Source organism: Phalacrocorax carbo, chromosome 3 (assembly GCF_963921805.1).
Source record: "Phalacrocorax carbo chromosome 3, bPhaCar2.1, whole genome shotgun sequence".
Taxonomy (NCBI): Eukaryota; Metazoa; Chordata; class Aves; order Suliformes; family Phalacrocoracidae; genus Phalacrocorax; species Phalacrocorax carbo.
Genome location: NC_087515.1, coordinates 77,326,403 through 77,347,970, shown reverse-complemented (window position 1 = coordinate 77,347,970; position 21,568 = coordinate 77,326,403). Strand labels below are relative to the sequence as shown.

Here is a 21,568-nt window from a genome sequence, read left to right as displayed (position 1 = left end):
CACGCTGTGCACGAGGTAACATACTCCATACACAGGGAGCTGTAATGAAGTAGTCAGGTGCTGTAAATTTACACTTGGCTTTACTGATAGCAACCTCCTACGGCAAAAAAGCCAATAGTTCTTTAAAATATGGTTAATGGTGGTGCCCATCGTTAAAAAGGGTAGAAAGGAGGACCCAGGGAGCTACCGACCTGTCAGCCTCACCTCTGTGCCTGGTAATATCATGGAAGAAATCCTCCTAGAAGCTATGCTAAAGCACATGAAGGACAGGGAGGTGATTCGAGACAGCCAGCATGGCTTCACCCAGGGCAAGTCCTGCCTGACCAACCTAGTGGCTTTCTGTGATGGAGTGACTGCATCAGTGGACAAGGGAAAAGCAACAGATGTCATCTATCTGGACTTCTGTAAGGCCTTTGACACGGTCCCCTACAGCATCCTTCTCTCTAAACTGGAGAGATATGGATTTGATGGGTAGACTGTTCGGTGGATAAGGAATTGGTTGAATAGTCTCATCCAGAGGGTACTGGTCAACAGCTCAATGTCCAGATGGAGACTGGTGACAAGGATTCCATACTGGGACCAGTGCTGTTTAACATTTTCATCATGACAGTGTGATCGTGTCCACCCTCAGCAAGTTAGCAGATGACACCAAGCTGAGTGGTGCAGTTGACAAGCCAGCAGGACAGGATGTCAACCAATGACACCTGGACAAACTGGAGAGGTGGGCCTGTGAGAACATCATAAGGTTCAATGAGGCCAACTGCAAGGTCCTGCACTCAGGTCGAGGCCACCCCCAGTATCAATACAGGCTGGGGGATGAAGGGATTAAGAGCAGCCCCGTAGAAAAGGACTTGGGGGTACTGGTGGATGAAAAGCTGGACATGAGCTGGCAATATACACTTGCAGCCCAGAAGGCCAACCATATCCTGGGCTGCAGGTCGAGGGGGGTGATCCTGCCCCTCTGCTCTGCTCTGGTGAGACTCCACCTGGAGTGCTGCGCCCAGCTCTGGAGCCCTTAGTACAGGGAAGACATAGACCTGTTGGAGCGGGTCCAGAGGAGGGCCACAGAAATGGTCAGAGGGCTGGAACACCTCTCCTAGGAGGACAGGCTGAGAGTTGGGTTTGTTCAGCCTGGAGATGAGATGGCTGCAAGGAGACATTATTGCAGCCTTCCAGTACTTATAGGGGCACTATAGGAAAGATGGGGACAATCTTTTTAGCAAGGCCTGTTGTGACAGGACAAGGGTAATGGTTTTAAACTAAAGGAAGGTAGATTTAGACCGGATATAAGGAAAAAACTTTTTACCATAAGGGCAGTGAAGCACTGGAATGGGTTGCCCAGAGAGGCTGTGGATGCTCCATCCCTAGGAATATTCAAGGTCAGGCTGGACGGGGCTCTGAGCAACCTGATCTAGTTGAAGATGTCCCTGCTTACTGCAGGGGGTTGGACTAGATGGCCTCTAAAGGTCCCTTCCAACCTAAACCATTCAATGATCTCTATGCATTAGCGATATGAGAAAAATCACTGTCTTGCACAGACAACTGGAGAAGGATTTCAAAAGAGCTGTTGTGCCAAGCGCCTGATAGCAAAACCTGAAATTGAAGCCAATCCACACCTTCCTGCTCATAGACAAAGCTTGCTCATTTTTTCCCAGAACTCCTTCTCTACTAATTCTACCTGGAAATAAAATGAGTATACGCTCACTCCAAAATGTGATTCGTTCATCTCTTTTTTTTTTTTTTTTTTTTAATGTAGTTAGTAAAAGAACATTAAGCAAACATATTAGAGAGATGGGATAGAAGAACAAGACACATGGAGAATTGATGGCTTTGGTGCAGTCTAAGCCACTGAGGATCAGGCAGGTAAGCTGAGCAGCTGGGAAGGGAGGGGAGGAGGGGGAAGCAGGAGATGAGGAAGGGGCTAGCAGCTTGCACTCTCAGTGCCGGAGTGCCAGCTGGCAGCTACATGTTACTGGTTGCGTGTGGGCTGTGAACGTAACAGAGGAGATGAGCCTTTAGGGGAGGAGCTGTCTGATAAATCATTAATGAATGAAAATATGAAGTAATCTGTCTGCCTAGGAGGCAGAATCGTCTAATGATGAGGATGGTGGACTAGGAAGCCGGAGATGAGGTTCCTATCTTACCGACAAGACTGCTGGCACACTAGCTCCTTTTGCTGTGCTCAGGAAGATACACCCACCTCCTTACACTGAAGGACTGCTTTCTTAAAATCAACATAGTAACCCCATGATCTAGATGAAAACATGATAATAAAATTTACAGCACCCTTTGTGAAAACTGCAGCCTGGCTCCTCTCTTGTTGCAGGCAGCTCACAAAGAAACAACATCCATTCTCAGAGACAGCCTTCACTAAAACAAGAGTTTTCTCAAAGCCATAATAAAACCTAGTATGACCTTTTGCCAGCGCCAGTGGCATTTAATTTTAAATCGATTAACTACGTACACAGTACTAATTACCCACGGGTATTTTTTAGCAATCAGACTATTGGTTGGAAATGTAAGGGTATGTGCGTGTGTGGACAGGGACACTGCTTTCTCTGTGCTCTTTGAAATGAAGAGAAAAAAGCTAGAGAAATGATGTTGAAAGGTACATTTGTGTTTACAGAGAGAGCTGCGGGCACCAGATACAGGCGGTCAGAAAGCGATGAGGTTGTCACGGGAAGGGGCAGGAGGTTAGTGCGGTTTGTTCTGCACAAAGACCTAGCAGGATGTGTCATGCAGCACAAAATCAATACAGACCCTGCATGAAAAAGGAATCGTCAGTTTTGTACAATTCTCAGGCTTATTTGTAAAGGTCCTCATCACCTGTAAAGGTGATGCCTGATTTGTGTGAAATCTTTAACTGTGCTCTCTTTCCTCTATCTTAAAGCCTCTGAACATTCGGGGATTAAAATAAATAGCTAAGACAGACATGGCACAAATCAAGTGAATTCATCTAACGTTGGTGCATTTGTGTGATAAGAGATACAAGTGCTTTATCAATCAGTATACTTAAAATCATCATTTTTCCAGAGCAAATGATGTGCAGACTGCAGCAGAAACCATAAATAGCAGACACGTATGGCCATGACAGCGCCTATGTATATAGAAACTTAACCCAGCACCTGAGCAGATCTGTGGAGTTTAACTGCATACCTATTTGCGGCACTGAAGTCCTGTTTAATTAGTCTGCCAAACCCTGCCAAGCCACGACAAGGTTATTACCATCTACCAAAGGACCTGCTCAGGCAATTTTACAAGGAAGTAGCCTGTGCCTAATCTAATTGCTAAGAAGTAGCTAAAATTACGTTAGACCTGCAAAGACCAACAAAGAAGCAGGAAGCTCCAAAAGGTTCAAGAAGCTTCAAGAGGCTGTTCCTGTAAATCACAGCAGCAGTGATTTGAGGATGAGCTCCCTGGAGAGACTCCAAGTCACAGTCAGACACTGTTTTCCACCCAGAACAAACAATGCAGGTGAGGTGACTTAAAGCCCACAAAAGTATGATTTCTCACATCATAGGCCTTCTACTGGTTACTAAATACATTTACATAATCCATGGGGTCTGTAAATTATCCACTGATGATGTCATACAGATTTAAATAATCTGCAGTGTCAGGTTCTGCTATTTGCAAGCAGTGTCTGACACTTAAACAATCTTTGCAAAAGATTTAACTGCGCTCCATTGAAGAATCCTGTTTTTCAAGCTTTTGTTTAATCACAAGATGAACAACATTATAAAATTTAACGAATGGATTGGGATGGCTTAGATCTTTCCAGACCCTTGAAGGAAAACAACATCAGAAGGAATTATTTCTGTAAATTACAGAAAGTTTAATTGGAGACTGCTGGACACGTTAAGGTACAGCCTAGCTTGTTAACACAGTGAATGTACAGCACTACCTGCTGAATAACCACAGAAGTACCTTTGGTGAGTCACTTGCTAGTTTGTGTCTTCCCAAACTGGCCAAGAACAGATTTCTACTGGCGCCATTACCAACAGCTACTTTGGCATGTCGCATGGACTGCTGTGATTTCACCTGCTATTATGCCCATGTGTTCTGGGTTAAGGGAAAAAAAAAAAAAGGGCAAAAGGAAAAAAAAGAAAGGCAAAAAACCAAAGCTCCCTTCACACTCCACTGACATAGATGAGCCTAGGACAGATGACCTGGATTCAAACTGGTTAAAAAACAAGAAAGGGCAGGTCGCAAGCAGACAAAGCAAGCTCCAAGGGGATTTCTCTCAGACTTTCACAGTTTTCTTGTGCTTCAACCAACACTGACTTGCAGAGCATATTAAATTTGCTGCTCTCCCTGTCCAATATCATTATAGAACTGTCTGTCAAAGAACAGATTTCTACCAGAGCTGGTTATCAACCTGAAGAAACTCCACAACTAATTGTCAGCTGTGCCTGGGGTGTCTTCCTGCTCCACCATGGAACTGGAAAGATTTACACACACATATTTTATTCCCACCCCACCATTTTCTTGTTTTAAATAAGAAAAGTTCTTATCTGGGTGACAAGGGGAAGAATCTCCAACCCAGGGGAGCCTACAGCTATACCTTAAAGCTCCTGGAATTTATCCCAGAGGTAAGCAATCCAAAAGAAAAAGATAGCAAGACATTGACTATATTCACAGGTAGCTTCTAAAACAGTTATATACTGGGAAAAAACATGAGAATTGCTGGTTACAATGGAAGTGAAGCAGAAGCAAAAATTTGACATAAAAAGTCTCTACACAGCAGCACTCTTACAGCTCCTGCTGAAGCAGGATGGTGGCCTGGAATGGCACTGATCTCTCATAGTATTGAGGAAGTTTTCTTGGAGAAGAAGAGGTGGTTAAAAGTCACAGCTTAGGAATTTATTTTCTTCTTTCATCAGAAGTACCACTAGGGAAATATTTAATACAGCAATAGAACCTTTTGATGTTAAGCAACAGAAATACTTAATACAGCAATAAGAAGTCTCCTGCAATACATGTGACTTTCAATGGTGTCTCAAACACATGCCTTAAAGGAAACACAACTTTCTTTTGATTTCTGGAAACTTAAAGGTGCTGTAAAAGGGGTCTTGCAACACCGGAGTAACAGGTCTGTGTTTCCTGCAGAATTTAAAACTCAGGTCTTGCATACATCCACCCAGATCACACATGTGTAAAAGCAGATGCAAGTTTGGGGACCTAAACTGGATGGGAAAAGCTAAGTAACAAAAACGATCCGAGTGTGAGCTCTTCCCAAAGACCCCCAGCTGTGCACAGCGAGCAGCTTGAGTGCTTTGGTCTCTCTGCCTGGAAACAGCTCCTTTCTCAGAGCTCTGCCCAACATCCACCTTCTGAAACGTCTTCAAGGTGGGCTGCCTTCTGTGCACTATGCAACACATAGCCCTCTTGCACACTGCTGCAAGAGGTATTAGATGAAGGGTGCTACATCTTTTACTGAGCTGAGCCACATGAAGCTGCTCAGAGCAAGACAGGAGCCACAGTTATGCGCAAGATTTGCTAACGGCGTATTCCGCACGCATGACCAGACAAGTTTCTCCAAATAACTGTTTCTGGATAACATCTACACCACATGCAGAGGATGACACACACGTGGAAGGCACATGCCACACTAACACAGAAGTGATGAATGCTTCAGTATATCACTGTGCAACAATTCTGCTTTACACTAGCAATGCAGCTTGAGTCTTCAGCGTGCTCTTAATTCCTTGGGGTGAGCAAAAGGCTGCTGCAAGCAGCCCCTTGATTCAACACAAGCTTTTCTTCTGGTTTTTTCAGCTTTGAATAGTGCTCGCTCTCTCTCTCATCTGAAACTCTTGGCTTATAAACAGTCTAATCCAAAAAAGAAAACTAAGATATATATTGTCATTTACAACTGTGCATGCTAATCCCCAACAACTTCTAATGACATACAGGAAAGCTGGTGGTTAGACTAAGACTAAGCCTCCCTGTGTAATTACTGTCAGTAAGAGGGTAAAACCCAAGAGCAAAACATTTAAAAAAGCAAATGGAACAATCTTGGGCTCCTGCAAAGGTATTTAGCAGATACCAAAATGATCACAGAGGATATCTTAAAAATAAGGCTGTGGATGTTACATAGTCTTTCCAGCCAAAAAATACGCCACTTCACTCATATACAGATTTTTATCTCTGTGTTTCAGCACATTTGGCATAATCACCATAGTAGAAAACAATGAGAAGCCTACAGCATCTATCAGCTGTCAGTCTCTATGTTTCTCTATGTCTACAGATGTATTTGGAGATAGCCTGCTCTATAGATAGAGCAGAATTTCATTTAATGGATCATCTGTCAGCCTCTGTCTTACAAGAATAAAGACACGTAGTTACCTAAATATTTGTCATCGAAGGATGTAAATGGAAAGAAATGGGGTGAAAAGGGGATTAAGTTTGATAGTAAATGGCATGCAGAGAGAGACTGATGCCCTAATTTTGCAGAATTAGCAGAGGAGGGAAAAATGGACCACAACTCCTAAGTGTCATACACAACCAAAAAATACCATAGCAAAATGAGGACTTTCCTAAACTGCTGATTTGGTCCACTTACAGCTAACTAGATTCAGAATCCATCACAGCAATGGGTGCTAGTGCACCGATGCAACCACTAGCTTTCAGCATACTGTACTATAATTTGGTTTAAGTTCCCGCTGAAAAGAAGGCAAACTTTGAACAAGCAGCAAAAGAAGACAAGAAATGACCTGAACTCCTATTTCCAAAGTGTGCAGTGAAAGGTTCTTTTCACATAGTCTAACTAGCATCTTATCTGTATGAATCAGAAGGTTTGTTAACCAGGGACCATAGTAGCTAACATTTCAGATCACATCTAAGATCCACGCATATTTTTTAACTAAGAATTTTACAAATAATCTAAAAAGTCTCATGCTATTCATATTTTTATCCTTTTGCCTGTTAAGCTACTTGCTTCTGTTACCATGATTTTTGCACAAAATAAAATACAAGGTAAGAAATGCAGCTTGATAAAAAAAAGAACCAAAGCTTATGTCAGTAAGTCAATACTGTCTGAAAGGTTGTTACAGGTTTAGATACCACCCTGTAGGACGAGTAAGGCAGGATTCTTGGCACTCAGCACAGCGTTCAAAACCCTAGCAGACTGAGCTAGTAGATTTTATATTCTCACTACTGCTGTTGCATGACACGATCAAGGATGCACACAATCTTCAAGGATTTTCAGGCTTTCGACAGAGGGAAAATTTCAAAGCAGAATTCTCCCCGTCTCGTAATACTAAATGGGCTGGGCAGGAATGACATTTACACAGTTGAATCTTTTTGTATTTTCTCTTCCCTAAAAACAATAGGAGCAGTATGACTTGCTATATTAGATATATTTCTATAGGTGGGTGGAGAACTGGTATAAAGGTCACAAGGAAAAAATGCTATTTATTAGAAGGCTGTACAAACCTGTTAGCTCTGAGGTTTTCAGGGTGATACCTACAGCATGAACACAAACTTCTCATGAATTTAAGCTCACCGGATGTTTTCTAAAAATCACGATCAGTGATTTCCCTGATAATGTGTCTTGGGAAAAGCCGACTCTCCCAGACAAGCAGACGCTGCGTGGGACCCATGACTGCAGCTCACGGTTGCTAGCAAGGCTACTGCAGGATGATGCAGAGCTCTCCCTGACAGAGCTTTTCACCTTAGCTGATGGAGAGTGACACATCAGGCAGGAATCTCCCCCACACTGAGCGCTGGCCTTCAAGATCCACCCATCTTCAGTGTTATTTTGAAATGGGTATTGTAACACAGCACTGCAGGCACTCTCAAAACATGCACTAATGCATGATCCTCACACTATCTTCTTTAGTTTCTCCTCTTAGTTTTTCTGGATTGCTTCCCAGGGTTCCTTTTATCTTTGCGTTTAGCGAACTGATTAATATAAATAACTCAATGTCCAAAAATATTCAGCTTTGGTAATCTGCAATGAAATCTCTCCTCTTCATGCTCCTTTATATGCAGTTCCATTATGTTCATGCCAGATGAGCATTTAAGTGAGGGGGAGATGTAATGACAGATGAGGAACCAGAGCAGTGTGCTTATGCTATGAGGTAGAAACAGACACCTGTGCCTAGAGATCTATACCAAACTCTTACTGAAGAGGTAACTTGCCTATATGCAAAGTATTTAGTGCCCAACATAAAATTTCACAAAAGGCACAGAGAAATCTCCTAAACAAATCCCATAATAATTAAATCTTCTTGACCCCGCAGCATCCTATATCACACACACACATATTCTGTTTTCCATTTAGTTTCAGCAACCTCCACTGTGCTTGGCTGATAAAATAATCTCCCAAATGACTTGTCGCTCTAAAATCTATTAAATCCATGGAAGTATTGATGAGGCAGAATTAATGCAGAAAGAATTACATTAACTGCCCCCCTCCCCCAGTATTTCATAAAAGTAACTCTCTAGAAGTAAGGCAGCACTGTGGCTGTACTACAAAATACAGCACGTTCAGATCAGGAAAATCTACATCCATCTACACACCTTAAACTCTACCTATAGATGTATTTATCACTACAACATGTATTCATTTAGTAAGAGTCTTATCCACAGAAACAGCCTTATCTGATGCTCAGAAATCATGTTCTCTGTTCCTTTTAATCTCAGATATGATTTGTGTCTTACACACAGTGCATCACGCAAACCAGGCACCGGGTAAGAGCCCTGCCTTTCTCTGAGGCGTTCCTCATGAGCTGAGCTGCGGGGCTCATTAGCTGCGGGTTGGGAGCATTACCCACTAAGACCCTGTTGCTGCCTGATTATAAACTTGGCACAAACAGTCCCAAGTTTGGCAGTTTGCTCCATGCTGGATGTTTGCTGGGAGATTTTTTTTTCCTTGCTTTGTTGCTGTTTTGGATTTTTGGCATGACTTCAGCCAAAATTTTTCAAGCTAATTCTGAAACAAAGCATGGGAAACAAGCTATTTGTCCATGTTAAAAGCTTCTGGTCACCCCTTGAACAGCTCAAGAGGTTTTGTGATTTGGACCATAAACTTGCAAGGTGTCAAGGCAAAGTCTTCGTAACTTGATCTCCGCAGAAAACTCCCAAACATGACTAAATTATTAACCTCTGTAAAAATAAAGCTCCATTTCCATGAGCTCACTATGGAGGTGATGCTTCCTAGCAACTAAATTTCCTGGAGATTCCACCTACAACACCCTAGGATCCCGGTACCAGCTGGGTGGGACCTGCCTGATCCAAGCTGCACTTATATTTTAATATTAAATAACCAGAGCTGGATGTGAAATGAAGTGCAAGGCTGTTTCATATCTAAATCTGAAGTCATAATGGTTGGATGGTAGTGGCCCCTGCAGTGTATCACATACACGTTTCTATTCAGTCCTCTAGAGGGGAGGAGGGGAACAGAAGGTACGAGAACATGCCAGTGTGATGGAACAGGAGCTTTTGCATCAACTACACAGTGACAAAAATACCCTGATGCACATATAGAAGAAAAGAGCAAAGTTGATGTAACACTCCCTAAAGCAACATCTGAATTTTCAAATTTAATGCTTTTCTTTCAACAGAGCACTTGGAGAGCTTGTTATCTAGATGCAAAAAAAACCCAACCGATTTTCCACTTGCAAAACCCTATCATGGATCTTCAAGCTGCTGTAACAATGAACCACTGCAAACACCTCTGCCATTGAGCCAGCTAAGAAAGCTGGGAGGTACGGCTGCATGTAGTGCTCTGCTGCATCTGCTTTCTTAACTGTTCTTCCCTATTTCTTCTCCAGTGGCTACAGCAAGAGCGGCATCCAGGTGGATGACTCACAGACCAGCTCTCTTTTGCTGAGCCATTCCAACAATTGGATCACCTAAATTTCAGGGGAAAACAAAACAAAATGAAACAAAAAAAAAAAAACAACCCAGAAAAAAAAAATAATAAAAGCTAAGCTAAAGGGATTATCAGTGAGATGTAGGAAAACACTTTGGAAAATGACAGAGACTGAGACACAGAGATCTCTTCTGCAGGAGACTGAAACATAACCTCTCTGTGTAGGGCTATCTGATTTAATAAATTGAACAGAAGTATAACAACGCTTCACATCTCTTAAGAGAGCAGGCTAAATCCAACCTGGTCTTGACTGGAGACATCCAGTTCTGGGCAGGGATCAAGCCCCATTCCTTAGAAATCTTACAGACATTTAACATTTACCACACTCAGCAGCACCAACATACACATCTTTTGCACAGACTAGACTTGAAGAAAAGAAAAATACTAAAATTAAAGGAATTACAAGCATAGCATAGCAAATCTTGGTAAACCCCAAGATATTTTGAAATGCTCAAGCACTTCCACACACTTTCCTTCCTAAGGATGCATGATAACTTTCGGCCCATAGGAAGATATAATGAAGATACACAACAGCAGCACATTATGAGGTGCATCACTGTCCAAATTAATGACTCTGCAAAATGAAAAGCTACTAGAAATAGGACCAAAATGCACCAGGTCAACTCTAATTACAGACAACAGCTAATGATTCTGGCAAAGCCTCTTGTGGGCATGGCAGATACAGGTAATAATGCAAAAGTTACAGCGGCTTATTTTTGCAGGGTGCTTATTCCAAGCTCTTTGCAGATAATCCATAGTTGCTCTATAATACTTCATGTCAGAAACCTGTCATAAGAAGAAGAATCACCAAGAGAGATTCAGTAGCATCTTTGGTAGACATCAAGGATGTAAATAATTGTATCGTACAAATCGGACACCCAGGAATGCACAGGGCATCACAATCTTTCTAAAGGCAAACAAATTTAATAGGCATGGAGATACTGAAAATCTTTTTTTTATATAATTTCTAAAAATCAAAGCAGGCATTGCCTGCTAAATTTTTATTTGTTTAAAATAAAGAGAGAATTAAAATGTGACTATACTTAACGCGAAAAAAACCCACAAAACAAAACACCAGGTGAGTGTCTTAGCAGCTGAAATCCAAATTTTCCATGATATAGCTAAGCAACCAGGAATAACTTAAACCATTGTTTAAGATGTGCAGTGCTTCTAATCTAAAAACAAGTGTGCAGATAGGAGCACAGCATCTCAGATTTCAGCTGAAACAACCAAAAGCTCTGAACCTGGGGAGGTACCCCTGCCTAAATTCAGATCGAAAACAGCAGTGGACTTCCAGACCCCAGGGTATACATTCAGTTTCAAGGCTTGTGTTTGAAGCATTCACAGCTCAGATTTCCTGGGAAGAGGGAATCTATAGGAAAAGGATGAGCACACCTGGCACTGGAAGATGCAGGTCAGGTTTAAAATACAGCAGTCCCTCTGTTCACTTCACAGCTTGATCCTCCTCCTGATCTTGATGGCTGTAACCAACTACAGGGTCTAGATGGACAGGGACAGAACACCTTACTACAGCATAAGCCATGCTTAGAAATATCAAAAACTCTTATAAAAGACAAGAGTTTCAAGGGGAGTCTGGACTGGCAAAGAGCAGTCTGACGAGGGAAAATAATAAAGAGATCACCCCAAGGTTTTCTGTCCTATATCAGCCATGCTTCTTGGGACTCTTTGCAGTCGTGTAAGTATTTGATGGGGAGGGATGGTTGTTCCATGACTGCCTGACGAATGCTGTGCTCAATGCAAGACAGGTCAAACCTGTAGTGCCACGCAAATATCTGCTCTGACATCCATAAGGCTGCTTTACAGAAAGCTCATCAAAAGAGGTCTCTTCTCACACTGCTCAGAAAGATACCATCAGTTTAGCTGAGGGAATTTTAAATTCAGCCCAGATTTCCCTACCAGCATTCAAGTACACTTCTCTAATCGGCTCCTAAAACCACTATGAATTTTGATCTGGAGGCTACGTGACCTTTTCTAGGACTTTGATATAAGATGAATAAATAACCGCTGAGCCTCTGAGCTCAGCCGCTACGTCAACATAAATTCAAAATGTTCTGTTGATGCCCAGTTCTTCTTGGATTCAGTGGGTCAGGGACAGAGACTGGGCAAAACTGTTTCCTTGTCTTTTATTTTTTGTATTTTTAAACTGTTTGGGAATTTGGAATGCCATAGGCAAACTTACAGTGGGGTCAGAGATATTTCAGAGATCCTTACAGATTGAGAAACTCAAGGTTCCTGTCAAGCAGCAATGCTCTTCAAGTTTGAACATGAACTACAGGTTGAGAAACATCACCCAAGTAGAACCTCTGTGAACCAGATTGTGGGTTCCCCCTCCCACTAACAAGTTCACTGCATCTGTGTGACACCACATTTCCTTGGAGCCACAAAAAAGCAGCTTCCCTGATTTTGGAGTCTTCTCCAAGACTCCTCTCTCACAGGTAGAGATGCCCAGTCCACGCTGATTGACAGTGAGCAGCAACAAGAACTGAGAAGCAACATGGAAGCACTTTTTCACTCTGAGGGTGGTCAGACATGGGAACAGGTGCCCAGAGACTCTAGAGCTCCCAGCCTTGGCGTCCAGTTGAATTTTGAGAATCAAGGCCCTGAGCAACCTAATGAGGACCTGTTTCAAGTGGGGCTTTGGACAAGATGACATCTGGCAGTTTCTTCCAACCAAGATTATGCTATGATCTAAAACACATGTTTCTTCTGGCTCTTTCCTCTTGCTGCTCTTGAACCATGCTCTTTTATTAAGGCCAGCCATAGAGACTAGGCTGGACTTGGGTGATGCATCTTTGCAGGGAAATTAAAACACAACAATCTGACTACTAGGACTGCTGATAAACTTTTCTTCCTTGGTGTTACATGGCATCACTATTTCTGAATTATGACTTGACTCCTTCACACGTGAGCACCATAGCTTTGTCACACCCAAAACAAAGATCAGCCAATCTGTAAGGACACCAGACAACTTTTAGGATCAAAGTATTGTAACTACCACCAAAGGAAAACTAGATATAGATCCTGTCCTCTTGTGCACTAAGAGAAGTCAGCACAAAATCTCATGGACTAATGAGCTCATGCTGCTGGTCTGTGGCTCATCTTTGGCCCTACAACTAAATTCTAGTGAAGTAATTGTTGTTTGTATTTCCCAGTATACGGTGCAAGCTTACAACATGCCCAATTGTCCAAAAAAACCAAACTGTAGAGAGAAAATTACATAAAAGAATGAACTACAGTTGGGTTTACCCAGGTACCTGTTGTACAGGACTTCTTGTGCGTTTGGCCAACAACTTTGTAAAATTCTGATCTTGGTTATCATATCTTTTCTTATCTCTAACACTACACATTCTGCAGAAGGCTAAACAATCTACATTTAAACATCTGCTAGCTAATCCACATTTTTCTGTATGAAAAAACAACATCTGGTTTTTTTAAATGGCAGAAGAAAACAAGTGTTCTCACAGAGCCAGTCTTTGATTTTCAGTTTTCTACCCTGCAGGCTATCTGACTCTGAAATCTTCTGCCAGTGTAGAATAAGCCAGTTTTCATCTGCAATCTGCAGTTGCTGGCTTTAGAAAAAATACCAGTCCAATACCCTGCTCGGCCAAGGGAAAGAAGGGACACGATCTTCTGCTGGCATTTTTTTTTCGATTACACCAGCCAGAACTGTATATATTGACAGTCTCCTAAAGGGAAAAGCAAGATGAGCCTGTGAATTGCTCCAGATCTGCTGCTTTTTTTCAGGTTGGAAGAGTTTTCTCAGGATTACTTCCCTCCAGTTGGGGCATGTCACTAATTACCTCCCATTCTTCTCTGCCTCCTTCTCCTCACAGCAGTGCAGCTCAGCAGCACAGACACATCGCACATGACACGCCATATTCCCATAGTGCCTGTAGGACCAGATGTCTGTAGGAAGCTGGTGCCTCTGGGAGTGTTGCATACAGAACAGCCAGAGAAGCAGCAAAGCTTGTCACGTGGGATGGAAAGGAGGCATAGGAACACTGGTGTAGCACACAGGACTATTAACTACCTCCTTATCTCTCAGGCGTAAGCAAATCATCCTAGCTCCATGCGGAAAGTGTGCCAGTCAGACGTTCTAGGAATGGATGGAAAGATTTCAGAGTGACTGGTCACCCTCACCACTTTGGGAGGCACATGCTCCCTCTATTTTTGCCCCTGATTTTTTATACCACTAGCATGCTTTTTTGTTCTCCTTGTTTTTAAATTAAGCCTTTTTGTTTCTTCTACTCTAGGTTTTAGCTCCACCACTATTCAGTAGAACATAATAGCTGCAGACACAATAAGCAGATGACACTGGAGCAAATGAAACTACATTCCTCGTCTTGAGGCCCAGCATGCTGTTTCTGTCAATGCTTCTCATACTGCAAGTCTCCATACCAGAAGAAGAAAAACACATATAATCAACTATATCTCTCTATTTCCTGTCAGCTAAAAATATTAAAACTGAAAAAAGCTAAAACAATCTTTCTGAAATGGTCATTGAAACCCAAAATTGATCAAGACAAAGCCACTTACCAGAATTTTGTCCCCAAATGAACAAGTTTACATTCACCACATTTCCTCAAAAATGGCTTGAAAACATGCCCTGTAAAATAAGAGAGAAAGGGAAAGAAAAAATTAGTGACTGGAACACCACAAATTACATTACACTTCTTTCTCACTCTGCTAGCATTTATTACTGAACTTCCACAATTTTTCCTGTTTTAAGGAAGGAGATAATTGGATTCGAACCTTCACAATTAATGACTAAATTCCACCGGTATTATGCAAAATATTAAAATAATTGCAGGACTCCCTCAGACTGCCTAGACACATCACTGTCACTGACATGACAGCTATTCAAACTTCAGAGAGATGAGGTCAACAACATGAAATGCGCAGCAGCGTACAGCAAGCCTGCCAATTATTTTAGATCCAGCCCTAAAAGAATTGGTCAACCAGTATCTCTCAGTGATTTTGTTTTAACAAACTGAAATATGATGCATGTACGGCCCTCAACAGCTTCCCTGATTGAAAACTACATGGAGAAAAAAAAGGGTTTGTGCCACGCTATGTTTTTAGACTATATTAATTACTCAGCCTTCTCTAGAAGAACAAAGAAGAAGAAGAAGAAGTAGTAAGTCAACACAATATCCAGCTCGACACACACTAAGGCCAGCCTGAAGAAGATGGAGAGCAGAAGTGACAAATGCCATCATTTTGCCAACCCTGAGTAAATTTCAAATGACAGCTACTCCTTATTTTCCCTTGAGGCAAAATCTTTGAAAAAAACAACTCACGGAGCACAGACTAACAATGATGTTAAAATGCTTAGTCTGTAAACTCCCTGAAGATAGAGGGGTTATGATTCTACTGGTGTTCAGGTTGGGGAGCTGTAACTGTACAGCAAACAGAAGGACACACGTTTCAGTGCCCAGGTGCCTATGCCAGTGAAGACAGACTGAATTTGAACTGCCTTAAACTCCCGCTCCCCACCAAGTACATGGCTGAATTTTCCACAAGAGAGGCATCTGTGAAATTACTGCTGGATGAGTAACTTTACAGCTATACGCAGATGACTTGGAGCCCTGCATTACTGATTGCTGAAACCTGCCTCAGCTGCAGAAGCAGCAGATCTTTGCACTGGCACATCTCCTGAAGGATGCTGTAGGCCTCCACAGGAAAGGAAGGCGGAGTGACTTCTTAGGTCAAATTACTTTTACTGGTCATCGTTACATGAAAAGTAGCTAAGAAAATAAAATTTCTATTAAGGAATAACCAAACACATCTTCCTTAAAACATGGCAACTGGATTACACTGCTCTAAATCCTGATTATCAAGCAGACGTCTGATCTCATAAGATTGAGATTTCATTTTGGGTGGAGAGTTCAGGGCAGGGAGAGAAGAAAAAAATAAAAAAGAACCATTACAAATCAGAAAAGGCTGTTGTGAAAGACTTTAGGAACAGACATTTTTAATCACAAAACTACAAACCAAAGTGTTAGCTTCTTTACTTGCTTTCTTTGTTTAACGGTTGAGAAAAAAACATGGATGTATCAAGGAATAAAGAAAAAGACCCAGCACCCCCTCCTCCCCCAACACCTTATGTACAGCTTGGCAGAATTTGTGAAAACTCTGAAAAAAACATGGGTCTTAACTGCTTTGCTCAAACTCAGGGAAGGTGGTTATTATTCCAGTGCCATCCATTTCCCTCCCTAGCTTCCAGGCATTTGGCCTGGAAAGAAAAAATCAAGTCTAGAAACTCTACTTCTGCCTCCGAACTAACTGGATAACATCTGCATGCAGAAAAGTTAGGAGCTTAAGAGACGAGCCAGGTCCGAAACAATCCAATAGCACCTCGACTCAGGATTAGCTCATTATTTTCTTCTACACCAAGAGACTTATTAAATAATTTCCCCAGAGAAGTGACAAATAAGGCAAACTCTGTACTCCACGCTGCCGGTCCCATGAATACTTGAAAGACAGGGGCCGGCACCACTGCCAAAAGGGGCTGAGCCCCCCGCCAACACTGGTGTGGAGCTTCTGGATGCTGCCCCAGCAGCACTCCCTCCCTCCCTCCCTTGCTCCCTCCCACGCAGCAAATGGGGCTGGGGGAGCAACGAGGATTAAAATGAACTGGGTGAATTCTTTAGCTTAGTTCAGAAAGGAACCGGGGGGGGGGGGGGGGGGGGTGGGAAAGAAAAAAAAAAAAAGAAAGCCTGTGCTGACACTAGAGAAAAAAAGGGAGGATGGCCAGGCAGATGTAGGATTTGGGGAATGGCAGATCCGCTTATTTGGCTGCAGTGCTAGTTTCAACCAACAGTAAAACTCCACTAACATGGTACTGGATTGCAGGCGGCTGCCTTAATAACATGCTAAAGAAGTCTAGTCCAAGCCCTCCATTGAGACCATGTATGATAAAAACTAGCAAGAGGGCTAGGTAAAGGGGTGTCTAGTTAAATTTGAGGCAGAGACACAATTTACCATGTTCTCTAGCCTTGCAAGATCTTTTGAACTTTGGGGGTGGCACATAGAAAGCTTGAAACTTTTCCAGGGGGTGCTTTTTGCTTGATTTCAGAAGATGATGCAAAATGTGCCCTGTCTCTCTGGCTACAAAGGAGATGAGTTATTTGGGGGTAGAGCAGGGCAGGGAAGGAGAAGGGAAGGGAACATTTTTTGTGCTGCATAACTGGGGGCGACAGCTGGACATAGCTTGCAGAGAAAGCCAAAGATTATTCACTCTTTCTTTGTAATCAGTTTGGGTCTGTGCAAAACTCAGTTTTAGCCTTAATGATTTTCATTCTACCCAAACATGTAGGAAGAATATTACTTTTTCTTGAAGGGTTGGATATGTGTTCTTTATCTCCAAATTCTCACCAGCATTTTTCAGAAAGACTTTGCTGACTTTGGAGAACACAGCATAGGAAATGCAAAAGAAATCAATTATAGGCTCAGAGGCACATCAATTTTGGCTTCTTTTGCAATTAGTATAAATAAATAGAAGAGGTGACAAAAAGTTTGTCTGACCAGAATTACTAATGGAAGAGAGCTTGCCTTCCCAAGCTTCTGTGCTTGGGAAAAACGAAAACCCGGAGGTAGCCATCTGACTATTCAGTGAAAGGTGCACCTTTTTTTCCAGATAAATCTATTCTCTCAAATAGTTCTTTTAACAGACGGCATTTACCACAAAAGGTTTTTATTTGGTTCTGTTATGAAGAGTTGGCCATAAGTGTACAAAGATATAACCTAATATGCCAGAGGCTGCTGGCACCAGTTGAATGGCATATAGTAACAATTCATTTGTCACCCCAGCCAGGGGAAGAGTGGGGCAGAGGGGAAGTTGCAGGTGAAGGAAAAGTGTTGAGAATGAAAACATTTTCTGAAAAATTCACTTTGAACTCCCTTTCTGCTTGCCATCTGAAATCAAATACAGAATGAGGATGCTTTAGAGTACAATCAGTTTAATAGTATTAGATTTAAGCAACATCAGCATCCTGTAAATAGCTGCAACTTGCTACCCATTCCAGGCCAAAACATTTACAACAGGGTCACCCCAAACTCAGACACACAGGTCACCACCAGTATGGAAGCAGTGTCCAAATGAAAGCTGCCCAAGCATCTCCTCCTAAATAGTGAAACATGGTAAAATACTTAGCACACCTACAGACATGAAAACTTGCTCTGAAGCTCAAAGAGACTTGATCTGAAACTTTAAAGACAAAAAAACCCCACCAGTCTTGGTCGATAATCAGGCTTATTGTCTGCCAGGAATAGCCTTTTCCTATAAGCAGCACCAGTTTCAACAAATAGGAATTTTTTTACCAGAAAACCTCTCTCTTCCCCCCTCCCCCCCAGGTGTTGCACATACACCAGCAGTGTTTTTATGTAGCCTTGTGTAAAGATTACTTTCTTATTGTAAAGATAAAAGTATTTTGTGAAACAGAATGTGGTGAGTAGCATAACCACACATTATTCGCGTGTTCAGTTTCATGACGTTGCCTGCTTCATGAGTCAACCCCTGCTTATTCTTCTCATCCGCTTCCAAATACATTTTTGTCAGTTCATACTGGGATCAGAATTAAGTTTATTACCACGGCAAAAGAGAAATCACTGTAAGGAGACATAGTAACTACTATTTTTTCAAGCCTGCACTCCCAAATCCATTAACATCCATCAACTTCAAGGATCTTTGGATCAAGTCCACTATGAACAATCCTAGACAAGAACCCACAAAGCCCTGTTTACTTTTCATTAAAGCAAAAATTGTTTGGTGACAAGCTACCCACCATTTGAACAGATAAAAACATGATTAAAGACATAAAACCAGTTACACGGAGGATTCTGGTCTGGTACATGTTGCAGTTCACGTGAGCTTCACCCAGCTAGAGGAAGTGGCTGGCTGAAGCTGTAAGTAGTCTTAAACACTTTTCAAATGCTAGTAGATGCAATTCAGTTTATGATACTCAAACACAGAAGAAAATCTATATAATGATAAACATCTGCCAGTTTTCTATTAGTAACGTGCTTCTGCTGCTGTTTTATCAAACCTCAAGTAGAAGCAGGCATCGCTAGTTCTTGGGCTGCTATTTTACTTGGCAAAAATTGGGAAGAAGAAGGTTTTCAGGTGGGAGAACAGTTTACAAATGAACATATCTGGGTCAGGATGTGTAACCTATAAATGAGCTGGATCCACTTTGTAGAGAAAGTGTTGATTAGTCTGCTGAGCAATAGCTGCTTTTTTTCATATGTTCTGATGTAATTCATGCTTATTTTACAACACATTATATTACATAGATTTTGGACCATGAGTTAGTCCAGAAAGGATTTTTCAGTAGTAGGTTACTATGGCCCTACAGTAACAGAGTCTTAAGTCACCCTTTTTAGACAGGCTGAGGACCCTGTTACCTGGGAGGCTGCTGACACTGGTGTTCAAACAGATATAGGGAGGCGCGCACGTTCAGTTGTGCCTAGAGTGCAGCATTTTCCTTCTATTCCCACCACTTTAAGATTTCTAATCCTACTAAAAACAAACAAAAAATTTTTAAAAAAGCCTTCTAAAAGCAAGGTTGAACTCAAGAAGAAAAACAATGCTGCATGCTGACTTTATGTGGCCAGTTTATAAAGGAACCGCACATCTTAACTTACATAAAGCAATTTTCTACTGTGCAACGCCAGATGACATATAAAGGCCCCTTATCATGTGAACATCTGAAAGCTTTCCAACAATGAAACATTTAAAGTTTAAGGGAAGCTTATAAGCTTGCTCTTAGACAGAGACAGAAGCCTCCCTGTTTTTCTGAAACTACCTCTTGCTAAGTGAGGGTCCCAGACAGGAGGCGCGTGATATGAAAAAGCCCAGTCATAAACAGCGGTGCGAGCGCTGAGCGTCAGAAAGAGGGAGCTCCCACAGGATGCAACTCTTGCAACAAGGACAGACACAACCCTGGACACCAGCGGGTAAAAAGTAAAACCAACCCAAGCAACACCATTAGGAGACACTACTAATAATAAACACTACTATTCTGGTGGCTGCTCCTCCCATGCAACAGTGCCAAACCTTGGAAAGAGGACAGGGGCTACAGGACAAGCACCCTACATTTTTTCATGTGAAACTCACTGGATTTTTAAAACAGTTACTTGAAAGCTTCATGCAGTTGCAGGATGTAAATAAGGATAACTAGGTCCCTCTCTTAAAGGAGTCCCAAAGTGAAATAAGTAGTTTCAAAATAAAAATGTTTGTGCTGCCAAACTTGCAGCTGTCTAGAAACACTTCTTTCAAACTGCTGCCCCTTCCGTTTGGAGCAGGATGAACTCGGATGCAAAGTCACTGTTGCAGCAGCAACAAGTCCTATGAAACAGGAAATACGGGAGAAAAACATCAGGAAAATACAGAGGCTTTGCTTGAACTTTTTTTTACTGTTATAAATGGAGCTACGAAGAGAACCAAAACCACAAACTGTGTTAAAGATCATAAGCCGAACTGCTTCTTTTCTATGCCGCTTTAATCTCCTCACCCATCAGATATATTGACTTATCTTTAGGAGACGTGCTGCTGTCAGCTGGTCCCCATGTCCTGTGTGTCCTGCGGCTTCCAGCCCTGCCGGAGCACGCCGCTTGCTCTCCTCTCTGGGATGCTTCACTCCCACAGGCAGTCTAACTCCCTCGATACTGCCAGCTCAACATCAGCAATACTAATAACTTTTTCTTCTCTCAACTTTCAAGCTCAGCTTTAGGATAAACTAAACTATATCTTCCTTATATTTACAGCTGTTTTTCCAGGCCTCAACTTGCAGAGAGCTGAAAGCATAAAAGGAGCTGGGGTCTGAAAACACCAGGGTACCATCTAACCAAGCACTCCAGCATGGAGAGTGCCAGTACAGGTAGAGTGTGTGGATGCATACAGAGAGGTCGCAGAGGCGGATGCAACAAATCAGAATATGCCAAAAGTGTTCAAAACACACGGTGGGACAGCAAGCAGTTATGGTGAGCAAGTGGAGCACGACACTGTGAGGGTACCAGTGACAGAAAGGAAAATGCGACCGCATTCATGGCTCATTCCTTAATCTTGCCTTTTGAAATAGGTCTGGTAAGATCCCTCAGCCTGTAGCATCCTTTGCCATCTGTGCCACCAGGGAGAGAAGCAAGCGTGTATCCTTGTGTAAGCCAAAAGCCAGCATGTGTGTACTGCCTACCTTGGCTGTCCTGCTGGAACTGCCTGCCTCTGTGTCAGGCGGCCGTCAGCAATCACGAGGGCTGAGCAATCAATAGGGGAAGCTATTAGCAAGCTCAATACTAAGCATGCACTTAGACTGCGAATGTTAGTCATATATGAAGAGCATGTGATTGCAGCAACATACTTTATTTCTCAAAACAGTAGAAAATGAATTCATTAATAGTGGGAAGAGTGGTCACATTTCTCTTCGCAGAAAAATGAGAAGTACTATGCACCAAACAATTTTTTTAAAAATAAGCGAACGGAGCCCATAGTCCTAAAAATAGTTTGCACTCTCTAACCCTCTGATCTGTCTCCTAGGAATGTGGCTGGGCACCCCTGGAGCTGAGGGAGGGCATGGGCAGCCAGAGAGGCAGGGACATGGTGACTTGAGCCAGTGCTGCGTCCCCCTCCCGTGCCCTCAGCCTGCACATCCTTACCTGCCCAGTATACCACTG

General features: G+C 42.4%; 1 protein-coding gene across 3 annotated transcripts in view; it reads right to left on the bottom strand.

Annotated features, from left to right (window-relative positions):
* Positions 1-21,568, bottom strand: part of FYN (FYN proto-oncogene, Src family tyrosine kinase) — a 143,484-nt gene that overhangs the window by 63,845 nt on the left and 58,071 nt on the right. For all 3 annotated transcript variants that reach the window (XM_064447449.1, XM_064447447.1, XM_064447450.1), the window contains exon 2: positions 14,435-14,504. The gene's annotated coding sequence lies outside the window, so the exon portion shown is untranslated. The remainder of the gene's footprint in view (positions 1-14,434; positions 14,505-21,568) is intronic.